The sequence below is a fragment of the Camelina sativa genome, chromosome 4 (assembly GCF_000633955.1).
Source record: "Camelina sativa cultivar DH55 chromosome 4, Cs, whole genome shotgun sequence".
NCBI classification, from domain to species: domain Eukaryota; kingdom Viridiplantae; phylum Streptophyta; class Magnoliopsida; order Brassicales; family Brassicaceae; genus Camelina; species Camelina sativa.
In genome coordinates, this window is record NC_025688.1 from 6,706,633 (window position 1) to 6,723,406 (window position 16,774).

The window sequence follows — 16,774 nt, forward strand, 5'->3', positions numbered from 1 at the left end:
TCGGGAATCCGTCGATATGCCGACGAAACATGGTCAGCCATTCTTGTCGTTCAAACAGCTAAAACAACGGTTACAAAATGGTAACAAAAGACCGATGGATCACCGATAATTTTCAAACGACTATAATAACGGTAACAAATGACCAATGGAATACTGAAGAAGTTCTGACGAAAGAGTCTAACAGACTTAATCTGTCAGTGTTCTGTCGGGATATGGTCCAGAATTCCCAACGGAACAAATCCCGTCGGTAATTCCCGACAGATTACCAACAGATTATAACGGTTGAATTCTCGTCGTAAATCAGTCGAGATTCCATCATAAATAGCCGACGGGATAGGGTCCGTCGGGAATTCCGTCGGAAATCACATTTTTTCTTTTAGTGTTAGGGATGCGACTAATTGATGGCACTTTTTCAGATTAATATTATGATATAATTTTTTACCAATCTTTAGAGATACCTAAAGATATAACGTCACAACTATGATAAAAATGTACATAACATTTGAAATATTTAAAATTCAATGTATCATAAAAATTTAACACATAAACACATTCAAATAAAAAGGGAAAATTACATTTTAAACCGTCAAAATGTCATTGAGTAGCACTTTAAACATTGAGATTTTTTCACTAACACTATAAACCTTTAAATGATTTAACCAACACTTTAAACCTTAAAACTAACTTTTCTGTTTGCACCACCATGAAAGATGACGAAACAATAATATTCGTCAACGTGAAATAGTTAAACTATGCTGGTTTGATTTAGATACTTGTTTAATTTAATTTTATTATTTATTACGATTGATAAAAAAAATTAAAATACATCAAAGAAAAAAAAATGAAGAATTAGAGGTAAGGTTAAAACATTTGACAAATGTAAAATTGAAAACAACAACATATTTAAAAGATTTATTGGTTTCGAATGAAAAGTCAATCGATTTAAATCAGAATCCAGTGGAGATGCATTTATTAAAAAATATTAATAATGTGAATAGTAACGTCATAAAAGTTTTGTCTAAAATGAAGATGAACACAAATTTAATTTTTATCCTTTTATTTATTTATAAAAGCTAAAAATAATAAAAATTTCAATTAAACCAACATAATTTAACTATTTCATGTTGATGAATAATATTATTCCGTTATTTTTTATGGCGGTACAAAAATGAAAGTTAGTTTTAAGGTTTAAAGTGTTAGTAAAATCAGTTTAAAAGTTTATAGTATTAGTGAAATTCTCTCGAGGTTTAAAGTGCTACCCAATGACAATTTGAAAATTTAAAACGTGATTTTACCTAAATAAAAATATTATAATAAAATCTTTTAATTTGTTTATAATGAGTTTTCCCGACATATCGCAGGGCTCACAAGTCCATTACCTAGTTAGAAAAGGAAGAAAACTTGGTTACTGAGACTCCAAGAGTTAGAGTAGCAATGATAAGAAAATAAAGAAGTCGAAGTAATATGGGAGACAAAAACTGGGCTAGCGAGAAGGACGTCGAATAATGTTTGTCAACATCGTATATAAAGAAACAACTACATATAGATCCATTATTACACTGAAACATTAAATTTTTCTGTCTACTTGTACTAATTGCAACAGCCATGTCTTTCGTATTAGACGATCATGAGCATCACGTATCCCTGATTAAGAATCGTGTTGGCTTGGAATGCAATGCTTGCGATCAAGTATATGGTGGTGGCTACTCATGCGGTGAATGCAATTTTTTGTTTCACATGGATTGTTCATTTGTGTTCCAGATACATGACCACCTTTCTCATGTTGGACATTGTCTTAAGCTTCTCACAACTGGAACTCTGATCACACCGACCCAAAATGCTATCTCTGTGGTAAAAACACCAAGCACCGTCTTTGTCATTGCTCTGATTGTAAACTCAATTTGGATATGGAATGCATTATTGATGCACTGTGTGCCCGAGCCCATATAAATGTGTCGTGGCACCACCATCCTCTGCTCATGTTTGATTTTGGTCGAGCATATTGCGACTTTTGTTATAAATATTGCAAACATGGGTACCTCTGCCCTCGTTTCAGGTTGGTGATCCATGAGGGATCTATCTCCGTATTTGACTCACCAGTGATTATTCACCCTTCTCATACCAGGCACCCTCTTAAGCTTATCACCAATAGAGCTTCAGATTACACAGACCCGAAATGTCATCTATCTGGAGACAACACTGGGAACTTACTTTATCATTGTTGTTTACAAGATCGGACGATTTGGCCAATTACACAGCGTGGAGTCGCTAGGTAATAAGAAGCCGTCGCGATTATACCCAAATCGAAAGGAAAATTGGGGAAAAAAAACTCGATTTTGATTTGATTTTTCACCAAAATATGATGTTAAGTGTGGTGATCTACTATTTTTATGTCATATCCACTTGAAAATATGATAAAATTGGTACAAATTGAGTTAAAAAAAAGTTTAGCAGCCATACATTAGGGTTTTACAGCATCTGGATTGTGTGTGAGAAGATGATTATCAAATAAGGCGTTGAGCCCGTTACCTTGGCCTCTTTTACCGAGTTATAAACCAATTGAGCTGTCAAATATTTTCATAATATTTTGGAAAACAATCTATATAATCACAGAAGCTATACATTGTATTATTAATTATGAATAATAATAAAAAAAAATCTGAAACTAGCCATCGATTAATCTCTGATTTAAATCTGATTATCTAATTAATCACTAGGCCCTCCCTCACCGTCGGACTAACGCCTAATAATTTTTAAAACATGGGCTATATATAAGTTCAACTTGAATATGCATATTGCCATTAGAAATCCCCCACCAGTTACTCTTTTAAATATGAAAGTCCATGAGCATACACTCACACTCATGCCAAGATTTATCTCCTTCGTTTGTGGTTTTTGTGGGATGAAAGGAGACCGTTCTCCTTATATCTTTTTTAATGTGATTTCATGGTTAACCATGACTTGGCATTTAATGTGGTATTGTAGCTGACATGACATTTAATCCCTTGTGAATTATTGTAATCTTATTTTATTTCTCTTAGACACATAGCAACAATTGCTCTCCCTCGTTATATGCAATTCTCTATGTACACAACTTTTAAATTTTATTAAAAATTATGTCTTCGATTGTCATAAATTATGGCTCCTATAGATGTCACAAACGGTGATGTCACCCAATTGTCCACCCAACTAAGACAAAAATTCAGACGAGGACAAGAATCTGTGCGTGAACAATAATTCCCTCAAGGACAACAATCCCAGTGAGGTCAACAATACACGCGCGAGGACAAGAATCTTGGTGTGGAAAACAATTCACTCGAAGGAGAAAAATCTAAATGTGGACAACAATTCACCGGAGGATAATAATTCAGACTTCCCAACTAGGTAGATGCTGATGTATTCAAATCCTCCAGTAGATCATGTTATTTCCTGTTCACAAAATCTAGTTTATGCTTTCATGTTTGTGTTGGACCCGTTTAAAAACTTTGTACTCAAACACCTTACACAACCAACTAGTCTACATAACCAAATTGTAGACAAGATATTCATGACCTAATTACACAAAAACTCGGATTGGAGGACTAGTCTAAGTGGCAAGTGGACTTCTCCGAGTACACATGGTGCACAAGATGGACAAGTCCTCATCATTTCGAGTCAACTGTAGACAAGAGTTCCTTAAGTTGTCTACAGAAACAACTTACTTTGTAGACAACATTTTTGTATGCTAAATCATGTCCACCATATCAACTTACTTTAGAGACAATTTCATTCAGCCTTCTCTTTTTTCTCAGTTTATCATATCTATTATTGATTCATTTAGATTTACGGGATGGGGCTGAAAACAGTTGCTGGTGGGATCAGATCTGAGTTATTCTCAACATCGAGTATGTTGGTTTCCATCTCCTGGAGGGGACCACAACTTCTTTTTTGGATTAATTATGAAATGAGTAAAATTAAACAAGGAGCATTTCCGTCTTTTTCTTATAAGACTGTGGTATTGGGTGAAATGAGTTATCAAATGTGGTAGAGAGAAGAAGAAAGGTTTTGAAATGTGGTAGATCTGTTAGAAAACTCTTCAATTAACCTTGCAGTTGTAATACTTAAGGTGTCAATATAATTTGGAAGGTGTCAATACAAGTGGTAACTTTATTAGCAATCAAGACTAGATCAAGCAATCACAAGCCAAACCAATTCAAAGAGATAGTTTATGTCTAATAATCCTACTGTGAACAAGATGAAAGAACAAAACAAAAAACATAACAAGAAACAAACATGCATAAGTAAAAGCAGCAACAAGCATAAACATAAACTAGAGAGCAAAAACAAATCAGTCTCAAAGAGCAAATAACAATCAGAAAGATAGAGGTCCTAAGGATGAGAGTAATTAATGTAGGTGGAGGCTCTTAGTCTATTGGGTGTTTATCAAACCACAATCAATATTCGTAGCCAATGAACATTTTAACTTAGCTAATCTAATCTCTAAACAGAAGCTACTCAAACTCAATCACTTCCAAACATAACTCTCGTTAGAGAAACATGATCAAGCAAACATTACAAACAACTTTATTCACGTCAATAAACACCCTACACATCTAATCTCTTAGGCTATGAAAGTAAATCTTTGGCACTAGTGAGTCAGACATTTCATCAAACACCTTGTGGGTGTGGAAATGGCTAAGTTCTGATTCCAAATGATCAGTAAGTAATTAGCATTAAAAACCCTAATCCAAAAAGGAAACATTCAAATCTAAGCTTGAACACCCTATATACTAAGATTCTCCATCTAATCTATCACATCCTCAAGAACACTAACACTACTCAAACTCAAAAATCATCATCACCAAGAACACAAACCAAGAAAATTTTTTAAAAAAAAACATGATTAGATAGATAATGATCTAACAAAGAAGATTGATTAAAGAAAAAAGTGCAAATTCTAAATAGATTAGGAGAAATTTGTATTACAAACTCAGAAAATGTTTTCGTGGCTATTCATAAACCCTAGGATAAAAGCAATGTCCTTTGGGAAAGACATAAGAGAGTATTTATAGAACATGTTGAAAACCTTAAAACATAAAACGACGAAATAGATAGGCGGTTCAGGAATCCGGTTGACCATGTCGCAAACCTCCTCTGTCATCAGGTGCGGCCGAGTCACAAACCTCCTCTTCCATCAGGTGCGGCCAAGTCGGAACGTCTCTTCCTGTTGCTCTATGCTTTGTCTGATCGAGTCGCATGATGATGTTGAAGTAGTGTCGCTCGAGTCGCAAGACATACACAACGAATCAAGTCGCACAAAAGAGGTTGTTCTCAAGTGGGAGATTGGTTCGTCAGTCGAGTGTAATGATAATTATGAAACATGATGGATCAAGCCGCAAGATGAATGACAGGTCGAGTCACAAGGTTGAATCTACAATTTGGATGATGCGATCGAGTCGCCATGCGGATATAGTGATGTTTAGCCAGTGAGGTCGAGTCGCAATGCTTTTGGCTTGGAATCTCCGATCGAGTCGCCAAACTTCACTCTGGTTCACTTCAACTCCAACGGTCTGAACATTTCCTAAACACCTAAAACACTCCAATATGCAAGATCTATTCGAGTCTAATGCAAGAACTACCTGAATATGCAAGATGTATGAAAGTCTAATGCAAGGACTATCAATAATGCAACACAATGAGTCATCATAATTAAATTCAAGGTAAATCTATGCTAAAGAGAGTTAAAATGTAGAAATATCAGACACCCTTACTGGAACTCCACAAACCGGTTCAGGGTGTTACAAAGGAAGAGAAGTCCCCTTTGAAATATGTAGTCCATCTTCTCAATATCAACTATTTGGAGTTGGTTCATCATGTGAGGATGTTGTAGTTTCTAGTTTTTTCAAATTTAGAACAAACCTTTTAAGTTTCATCTCTCTCTTTTTCTTTCTCGCGGTTTTGAGTTTTGTGAAGAGATTTGTCGCTAGAATACTTTTCAATACTGAAGCTTCATTTTCTGTATCTTACAACAACACAAATTACAACATACTTAAAAATAAAGATAAAAACAACAACAACAACTTCTGACAACTAATACAACAACTCCCCTCACAGTTAGCTTATTCTTACACGCAAAGTCTCAAACAACTACTAAAGTACTTTCTCAACAACTCCATTAGTTTCACTAACTAATGTTTCCTTGTTAACTCTTCACTTACAGTTCTTTGGTCTAGTTTGAGAACCAAAATGACATTATTCAACACTCCCACTTGCAATTTTGTCACTCAAACCAAGCTCTTCTCAAATTCTTTCAAAGATGAAACCTCCTAATGACTTGGTGAAGATATCAGCAATTTGATCTTCACTCCTGAAGTACCTTAGCTGAATATCTCCATTTCTTTCTGATTCTAGGAAAACATGATACTTGAATTGAAAGTACTTTGTTCTTCGGTGTTGCACTAGAGTCTTACCAATGTCTATTGCGGATTGATTATCGCAGTAGGAACAACTTGTTTAGTCTTGAAGTTTAACTCTTCTAACAAGCATCTCAACCAAATGCCTTGGTTCATGGCTGCACACAAGGCCATGTACTCTGCTTTTGCAGTGGATTGAGCGATGGTACTTTGTCAATTTTGTGATTTGTTGATTTTTTGTTCTTTTAAACCAATGGTTGGATGCAGCTGGCCAAACCTTTTGTACTATTTGGTTTGGATTAGCCAACAGTCAGGGACTATTTCAAATACCACAAGTCTATTAATGTAGAACCGTCATATCAATTCTAGATGTAAGTTGTTATATAAGCTTTAAAAGGTACATATCAAGTCTATTAATGTAGAACCGTCATATCAATTCCCGGAAGGTCACCCATCATGAGACTATTCCAGCTCAAGCAAGCTTAACTCTGGAGTTCTCTCAGGACCCTTGACCGAAAAAATAAGTGCACTTTGGTGACATAGGTGGCCAAATCAATTCTTTTAAACCTCTCCGCAAGTTTCTGAAACCAGGATGTCATAAAAACAAAGAAAAATCTGAGAGATAAAGAAAATTCAAAGACTGAGTACGTTAATATGTCTTAGGAATAGCATGCATGTACGATTAAGTTTTCTTATTAGGAAGTACGAACAATAGAAGACGAGGAAGACAAATAGGGTAATAGCTCTTATTTATTTTCGTATACTTCCTAAGACGTGAGAAATTTCTAAAGACTCCCAACTACAAAACTTTCAATATTAATGTAACCCTTAATAAATAAACACAAATGTCATATGAACCACGAGAAGACATGTGTTTGATAAAATTGTTTAGCCAATCAAACTATAAAGAAAATTTGGAGAAGAATCGTTTGACAAGTCGTACTTCCTAGACACTTTCAATTGGATATTGGAAAGATTGGAGAAAAACTTGTTTCCCAATCTAGCAAAAGAGTGTGAGACTACTATGTGCATCTTGAAGTTTTTAAGTTCTCTCTAGCGGTGAAAATATTAAAGGCATTTTTGGCTGGATCACACGAAAAACAGATTATAAAGAAAAAACAGTGTCAGAAGCAAAAAAAAGAGAGGAAGAAACAGCGGCTGCACCACACCACGAAAGAGGCACATAAGGCGTGAGAGTTAGAAAAAGGGGTAGATTTTGATTTTGATTTTGAGCTTTTCTTTGTTTCAGTTTATTACTAAACCGGTTGTTTGTATAGAATGTAGTGGAACTGATATAAGACAAGATTTGTACATGTTTATCTTTCTTTTGTATTCGTACTTGAACCTGAATGTAGATCAACAACATATGAAACATTTTGAGTTGCAAAATTGATAACCACTGGGGTTGGGAATGTGCAGGATAGGCTTTCTTGGCACCAACAAAATTATTACATTAAGCAAGAGTGGATGACATAGTGATTCTTTTGGGGAAACAATTAGTAATGTTGTTGTTTTCGGGTATGCATTGTTTTTTCTTTAATTACCGAAAATAACATTATAATCTATATAGGTCTTCATCTAACGATTTTGGTGCAGTGAATATAGAATGTGTTGTTTGTTCAAAAGGGTAAAAAACAAACTGAAGATAAATGTGCACATAGGCGAATAAACTTCTTTTACATCAGATTATTCGAAGTGGAGTTATAAGAAACTGCGTAGCTGTTTGAGAAGTTTATGACAACATCAAAATTCTAAGCAAATGCAAAAGAAAGAAAGAAAAATTAAAATTGTCAATTTAGTTAGCCATCACCGGCAAGTTAAAGATTATTCTAAGTTTATCTCTTTGACACAGAGGTTTAGAGTACCAGATAGGTAATCAACCAAGAGATCGAAAATGAAAATTTGGGATTGGAAACCGAACAAGATGAGAGGGAAATTATATTATACCCACTCGAAATAGTTAAGTTGAACCCAAAAGCACAAAAACTGTAACGCATAGTTGAAACTTCCCCTTATTTTCAAGTCCTACATGGAAATTTTCTTTCACGTCCATAACAACCAAAACAAAAAATAAAAGTATACAAGTTAATGATTATAAGTAAATTAAGAACGAACATTCTAAATACGTTACAAAAAGCTCAACATGGCTTTAAAAATTTCTTTATTTTTTCCTCAATTTTGAGGCATTGACCGGTTGTTTAACAACTTAAAACATTAGAGTAAAATGTTTTACACAACCACTAGCTACGGTCCAATATCCAAATGGCTCATAACACAAACAAGAAACAAACTTAAATCATTGTGCCCAATTTAGATGTTGATTGGTTTTCCCACTACCTCCCGCAAATGCTATATTTGTGGATGGTAGCGGTTGCTAGCGATTGGTACCAATCACACAAATCGTTCCCAATCGCTTCCAATCGTTCCCAACCGCTTGAAGCCACTGAATTCTAAAAGGTGCTTCCCGCAAGTGTTTGCGGTTGTGGACGGTTGCGGTTGGATTTTTTTTTTTAAATTAAAACAAATCAATGATACTGAAATATTTTTTCAGAAATCTTCTACCTAACCATTTTATCCATTAAGGATGAGAGAAAATGAAGTACATATACGATCGAGAAGATTAAAAATAAATAATTATACAAGAAAGTAAGATTTTAATTAACAATAACCCAAAAAACTTGATGTAAATTTAATGGCAAATCGCACATAGGTTCAAAAAAAATCTAAATATATAATATTTCATCAGAAATTTAAGAAAATAAAATTATTTGTGAAAAATATTACAACAAATCACCAATGACTTTTCTCAACTCTCGCTTCAATATGAAATTTATCTATTTTTTGAATAATTATTTTAGTAGTTTTAATGAATTATAATTATAAATCAAGTTTAATAATTTTTTTTGGTGTTTTAAAACATTTATATAATTATATATTACATTTATTATGTTTTAACCGTACCCGCTGGTCAACTAGTCGTAAACCTCCCGCAAACGCATCCATTTTAAAACACTAAATCAGTCATTCAAAACGTTTAATAACGCTTGAAACCTCAACCACCTGCTTCCGCAATCTCCCACAACCTCAACCGCAACCGCAAACGCTGCGTTTGAACCAGCCAGGCCCTTGTTAGCAAAAGAGTCCCATATAAGATGCCACAATAGAAGTGATGTGTTTCTTTGGTTTCATAGACACCTTATTAATAAGTATTGGTTTCTGCCCATGGAGGGTGTATGACTTTAATCGCCTTCCTTAGAGTTCTCCAGAAGTTGAAACGGCTGAAACAACAATAAGAACAAAATAACTTGTCTTCGAAAGAATCCTTAAGAATAAAAGGACCTGGACAACGAGTATAGCTATTGTTACAGAAAGGTCGTGAAGGTCTATTGTTAGGTAGTAACTCAATATCACACCAATATCCCCAAGTACACACAGAACATGCAAAGTGACTCTACAATGTTTACACGTGTAAAACAAAGTCTTTGGGTTTTTTTCTCTTTCACATATATCACACCAATACTTTCCGCTTGCCTTTTCTCCAAAACAAAGAGTGAGTGGGTGATCGTCATACCTAGGAAGTTTCACCATTAATGGTAGAGTAGCACAGCGAAAATCCAAAAAATAATTGCATATGATACAACCTAGGACGACTCCTTTTTCATGAATGCCGCAGCTCTGGCATGTTTTCAAGTGACCATATTGTAGTTTGAGGTAAAGGATGAGGATGACTTCCATGGATAAAAGGCACCGTGATTGAACAGCACACTAAGTCAAACCTTTGAGCTCTATCAATATACATAAACCCTTCGCAGCAAATTTGAAGACAAGCATCACACTTTTCTTTGGTATAAGGATGAAGAGAAAGAGGTCTTGGGTTTAGAAAATGTCTTTTCTTCTAGGGAAGATTCACACATGTTTCATGGAAAACTAAACTACAATCTGAACAGTTGTAGAATGTGTTAGAACCGATGGGTCGAACACATGCTCCACACAAGATGCTTTCAGCGAGAGCTATACCATCTTTGTTGAGGAGGTGCATGTCATGTTCATGTGCGAAATAAGTGATTGTGTTGTCATCATTCAACTTGAATGGCCTAATATCTTCAATTTCTTCAGGTACTCCATCAAGCTCTTTCCTATCCCATACGTCTTTGCTTATTGCACATCATGAATGAAGAGCGTAGTTAGGACATAAGGAACATGAATATGCTCCATATGACCAAACAATTTCTTCCCAACAAACTCCACATGTCCATTCTCCAGGACCAAGAGGATACTTGTACAAGACACGATGATCATGGTGATTGACATGAATGACGCGTGGTAAATGAGCACAATCTTGATGGAAGACCATGTAATCGCACTGATTACATACATAAGGAGAACGGTCGCCTTTTTCCCCACAAGCATCACAAACAAAAGAGATCAATCTTGGCATGAGTGTGAGGGTATGCTCATGGACCTTCAGATTTGAAAGAGCAACTGGTGGGGTTTTTTCAATCACACAACTCATATCCAAGTTGAACTTACGCATATCACAATGGTAAAGTAAGTTCTCAGTGTCTTTACCACATAAATGACATTCTGGATCTGTGTAATCTGGAGCTCCGTGGGTGAGAAGATTAAGAGGGTGTCTGACATGAGAAGGGTGAGAGATCTCTAGTGAGTTAAATACAGAGACACATCCATCATGAACCACCAACCTGCAACGAGGGCAAAAGTAGCCATATCCATGGCGTGTAAGACAAACATCGCACCGCATGGTAAGTCCAAAATCAACCATGAGTAGAGGATGGTGGTGCCACGGCATATTAAGATGGGCTCGGGCACACAAAGCATCAACCATGCAATCAATGTCCAAACTGAGCGTACAGATGGAGCAATGATAATGAAGACGCTTAGTGTTTTTGCCGCAACTATGACATTTCGGGTCGGTGTGATCAAGAGTCCCCGTTGTGAGAAGCTTAAGGCGATGCCCAACATGAGAAGGATGCTCAAACGTCTCTTGTCTCTTGAACACAAATGCACATTTCCTGTGAATCGTAAACTTGCATATATTGCAAGAGTAGCCCTCACGAAACGATAGATCGCAAGCATCGCGCACTCCAAACCTTCACTGTTGTAAATAGAGAATGGTCGTGGCCTTGTAAAATCTCGGAATCCATGGCTTTTGTGCTTATCAGAAGTTGAAAAATATGCAAATTAAAAAATAACGGGTTGTTTCAGTTAAACTATTTACAATGGTTCTAAAATTAAACATCCATCCTTTTTTTTTTAACACTCTACTTCATCTTTTCTTTTTTTCATTTCGTTATTCAACACACATTTTAATTTTAACCTTTACAATAATTTTTTTTAATTAAAATCAACACCTTACCTTAACAATTTTATTTTAAATTCCTTTTAATTTTATTCTAATTTTGTAACTACAAAAGAATAAAAATTATTTTTATAATTGGAAAATTACATAAATTGTTGTTAACAATTTTGTTTTATGTTTTATTTTAACCAAATTATTGTTATGTTCAAATGAAACGAAACTAGTCTATGTATATAGATATCAAATGATGATGAATTTTGATATAAATTTCTTTTCTCTAAAAAATTAATTACTACAAAATAATTGAGCACAAATAATTGGAAAAAGATAAAAAAACACAAAAATCTGAAAACCCAATAGAAAATAATAAATATTAGAAAAAAAAAGCTTCCTTTTGTGCCACTTAACATCGAAGCCCCATTCCTTTTGCATTCAACACAAATTAATCCATCTAGATTTTCTCAAAATATTGAACACCTCCACTATACGCATTAAAATTCAACTCACTCATCTATATATATAAAGTTACCTTTACTCATTTCTCCTTCCTCCACTTCAGCATCCACCTAATCAATTTTTTTTGCATAAAAATACTATTTTTTAATATTCATTCATTACATATTTATTAATTATAACTAATAATAGTAAAAATAAAAAAACGAATTAACTAAAATTAATTAAATTTTAAAATAGTATAAACAATAATATAATTTTTTATAAATAATAAAAATAATAACTATCTAAAAACAAATTAAGTAAATTAAATGAAAATTTGAAAATAGTAAATATAATACTATAAATTTTTTTTAGTAACAATCTTATTATTAAAATTACAACTAAAAAATGATTATATTCCAAAATTTAGAATGGATTAATGAGTTTTAGTCTTTAGAATGTAAGTAAGATTTTAATGCATGGTGGAGTAAAAAAAACAAGTTCTGTAATTGTATTTATAAAAATCTAAACATGAAAATAAAATTGAAGTGAAACATTAGTTTCTAAGAAACATATACTATAAAGATTTATTATTAAATTTTACTTACAAGAAAGAAAAGATTAATTACTTAACTTAACTTAACTTAAAAGTTTTGATCTAATAAGGAGCACACTTTTTTTTTGAGAAAACTATGAAAAAGAATTTTGAAAAAATAATCTATCTAAAAAACAAAATCAATGGTCAGGAAATATAGAAAAAATGATATTCAAGCCGTTACAAAAAGTGGCATGTGATTTGTGTAACAAATCTTATAAGGTATATTATCAACTGGAGCTACAATTTTATAACATGATATAAAACATATATAACATATATATATATATATATATTTATCCTGTGGTTTGTTCTTTTGCTGGTTCTGTCTTGGAAGATGGCGTTCTTTGGCACCAACGTTTGAGGCATCCATCTCTATCTGCTTTACATAAACTCGTTAGTCATATTCCTTCTTTGAAACAAAAATCATTAGATGTTATGCAATGTAAAATCTGTCCTTTAGCAAAACAAAAGAGATTAGCGTTTATTTCACATAATAATCTAGCTGAAAAACCTTTTGATCTTGTTCATCTTGACATTTGGGGTCCTTTTATTGTTGAGTCTATTGAAGGTTTTAGATATTTTTTAACGTTGGTTGATGATTGTACTTGAGTCACTTGGGTTTATATGCTCAGAAATAAGAATGATGTTTCTACTATTTTTCCAGCTTTTATTAAACTCATTTCTACTCAATATAATTCAAAAATTAAAGCTATACGTTCTAACAATGCCCCTGAGTTAACTTTCAATGTCATTGTTAAAGAAAATGGAATGGTGCATTATTTCTCATGTACTTACACACCACAACAAAATTCAGTAGTTGAATTTAGAGTCCAATTCAATTTCCATTTTCAGAAATGTTGTTTTTCAAGAAAACCAATTTTCTTTTAAAACAAGTGAACTTCTTTCCTCCTCTGTTGATATGTTTCCTAATCATATTTTGCCTTTACCACCACCTCTACTTTTTGTTGATTCTGAGTCTGCTAGTGATTTTGAAAGCTCTTTGATTGATCATTCATCTGCATCAACATCTAATACGCATTTCAATTCTAGCACCATCGATACTGCAACTGAGCATAACACTGAGAGTGACTCTGATAGTTACTAGGCCTAAACGAACTACTAAGCCCCCTAGTTATTTGTCTGAGTATCACTGTTCTTTAGTACCTTTCACCTCTACTTTACCTCTTACAACTATACTTACTACTCCATATCCTATTACTTCTACTATATCTTATGATAAACTTTCTCCATAATTTCAATCCTATATCTTTTCCTATAGTCTTGAAATGGAACCAAAATCGTTTGTTGAGGCTATGAAATCAAAGAAATGGACTGATGCAGCTAATAACGAGTTACAAGCTCTTGAACTGAACAAAACTTTTGAGGTTCACACACTACCTGCGGGTAAGAATTTTTAGGTTGCAAATGGATCTTTACCATAAAATATTTTTCTGATGGCAGTGTGGAGAGATACAAGGCTCGCTTGGTGGCACAGGGTTTTACTCAACAGGAGGGTGTAGATTACTTGGATACCTTCTCACCTGTGGCTAAGTTGACTAGTGTGAAGTTTATCCTTGGTCTTGGGGTCTTGCTGCTAAACAGGGTTGGAGTCTCACGCAAATGGATGTTTCGAATTCCTTCCTCCATGGAGATCTTGAAGAGGAGATTTACATGTGTTTGCCTCCTGGTTATACACCTCCACCAAACACTACATTGCCTCCAAATCCAGTTTGTCGTCTCCTTAAGTCCTTATATGGCCTTAAACAAGCCTCTCGCCAATGGTACAAACGACTCTCTTCTGTCTTACTTGGTGCGAATTATATCCAGTCCCCAGCTGATAATACACTGTTTGTCAAAGAGGGAACTGGTGTTTTTGTTGTTGTGCTTGTCTATGTAGATGACATCATGATAGCAAGTGATAATTATAAGGCAGTGGAGAACTTAAAGGATCTATTAAAGTCTAAATTCAAGATTAAAGACTTAGGTCCTGCTAGGTTTTTTTTAGGCTTGGAGATAGCTCGATCTGATAAGGGAATCTCTGTTTGTCAGTGAAAGTATGCCCATAATTTGTTTTCTGATGCTGGATTCCTCGATTGCAAGCCAAGCTCGGTTCCTATGGATCCTAATGTGCATCTCACTAAAGACATGGGTACCCTTCTTCCAAGTCCGGAAGCTTACAGAGAACTAATAGGTTGATTGTTATATTTAACAATCACAAGACATGATATTACCTTTGCAGTAAACCAAGTAAGTCAGTTCATATCAGCTCCCTCCGATGTCCATTTGCAGGCTACACATAAGGTTCTACGCTATATCATGGCTAATCCTGGACAAGGTTTGATGTATTATGCAGATACAGAGTTGTGCTTAAATGGTTTTACAGATGCTGACTGGGGTACTTGCAAGGACACTAGACGATCAATTATAAGCTATTGCATTTATCTTGGTACTTCTCTTATATCTTGGAAGTCGAAGAAACAAGCAGTCACAAGTCGGAGCAGTACGGAGTCAGAATATCGAGCTATGGCACATGCGACTTGTGAGATCATCTGGTTACAACAACTTCTCAAAGACCTCCGCGTCAAAGTTACATGTCCTGCGAAGTTGTTCTACGATAATTGCTCTTCATATTGCTATGAACCCGGTGTTCCATGAACGCACCAAACACATAGAGATTGATTTTCACACTGTTCGTGACCAGGTCAAAGCAGGTACATTGCGGACATTAGGCACTACAAGAAAATAGTGCTATTGCCACGATATTTTTGCAATGATCGTATTCGTTAAGATTTTGTAATATTTTTTGCTACATTTTTGCAATGATGAATATATGTAACAATTTTATTACAAATTTATTGCAACATAGTGACAAAATTGTCCGCTGCATTTTTTCGTTACAAATTAGTAACATTATTACGATATACAAAAATGTCTTGCAAATTTTGCAAAAAATATTCAACGGTTATTAGTTGTTGCTATTTTGCAAGAAAATTTTAGTAAAAATATGTGGCAAAATATGTTACACATTTGTTACTGTATTAACAACAATTTACACCTTTTTTGCAACATATTATTTTTAAAAAATTTACCTTAATATATATTATATTTTTTAATTTAATTACTAATTGAAATCTATAATATTTTGTAAATTTATTAACGTGTGATATATGTTTTTTGGTTTAGTTGGATTATATATGATTTGTATATTACTTGCTCATTTATAATATAAAATATATGGTAACGTAAGCTTGTAATCCGAGTGGAGACTTCTAGGGTATTGGTACAGTAAATTCGGTTTAAGTGGTCAGGTTTTGGAATTGAGTTCTCTAAAAAGAAAATAACAATATATTAAAACAGATATAACAAAAGAGTTTGATCATTATCTGTTAAGTATAGGACTATAACGTGGCTTCCTTCTCTCATATCTTCACAAAGATAAGTTTTTCTTATCAAACTCTATTTAAGTTTTAGCTAGAATTAATTAAAAAAAAAAAAAAACTTAAAGATGTAGTGGAGCCACGTACAACTATTATCTTTTCTTTATTTTGAAGCTATCCCTTATTAAATAAAATACTATTACATTGTTTTTATTTTTTCTCTTCTCCCTTTCCATATAAGTTACAAACTTCATTCTATTATTAAAAAAAAATNAGAAAAAAAAAAAAAAAAAAAACAGCGCAGAGACCAAAAAACAGAGGAGAGATCGTTTAAAGAGTTGGTGGTTTAAAAACTTGTACCTCAGCTGATAATTAGACAAGATTCATTATCAGCATCTTCACCACTTCTTTACTTGAAGGCTAAGGTTAATTTTTTGCATAACGTCCTTTAATATTTTATTTTAATTAACAATATCAGACGTGTTTTTCTCTTGGTGGTGCTAGGCGTAGCCTTCATTATCAGCATCTTCACCACCACTCATACTTTATTTGATTTAAAATTTTATTAATACTGTGACATGATTTTTATATATATTTTTCTTTCATTCTTATATCAACCAACAGAAGTACTTTGAGTAATAAGACTTTAATT

The 16,774-nt window shown here is 33.9% G+C and overlaps 2 pseudogenes; one reads left to right on the plus strand and one right to left on the minus strand.

Annotated features, from left to right (window-relative positions):
- Positions 1,606–2,989, plus strand: LOC109132449 (annotated as a pseudogene).
- Positions 9,592–13,497, minus strand: LOC109132450 (annotated as a pseudogene).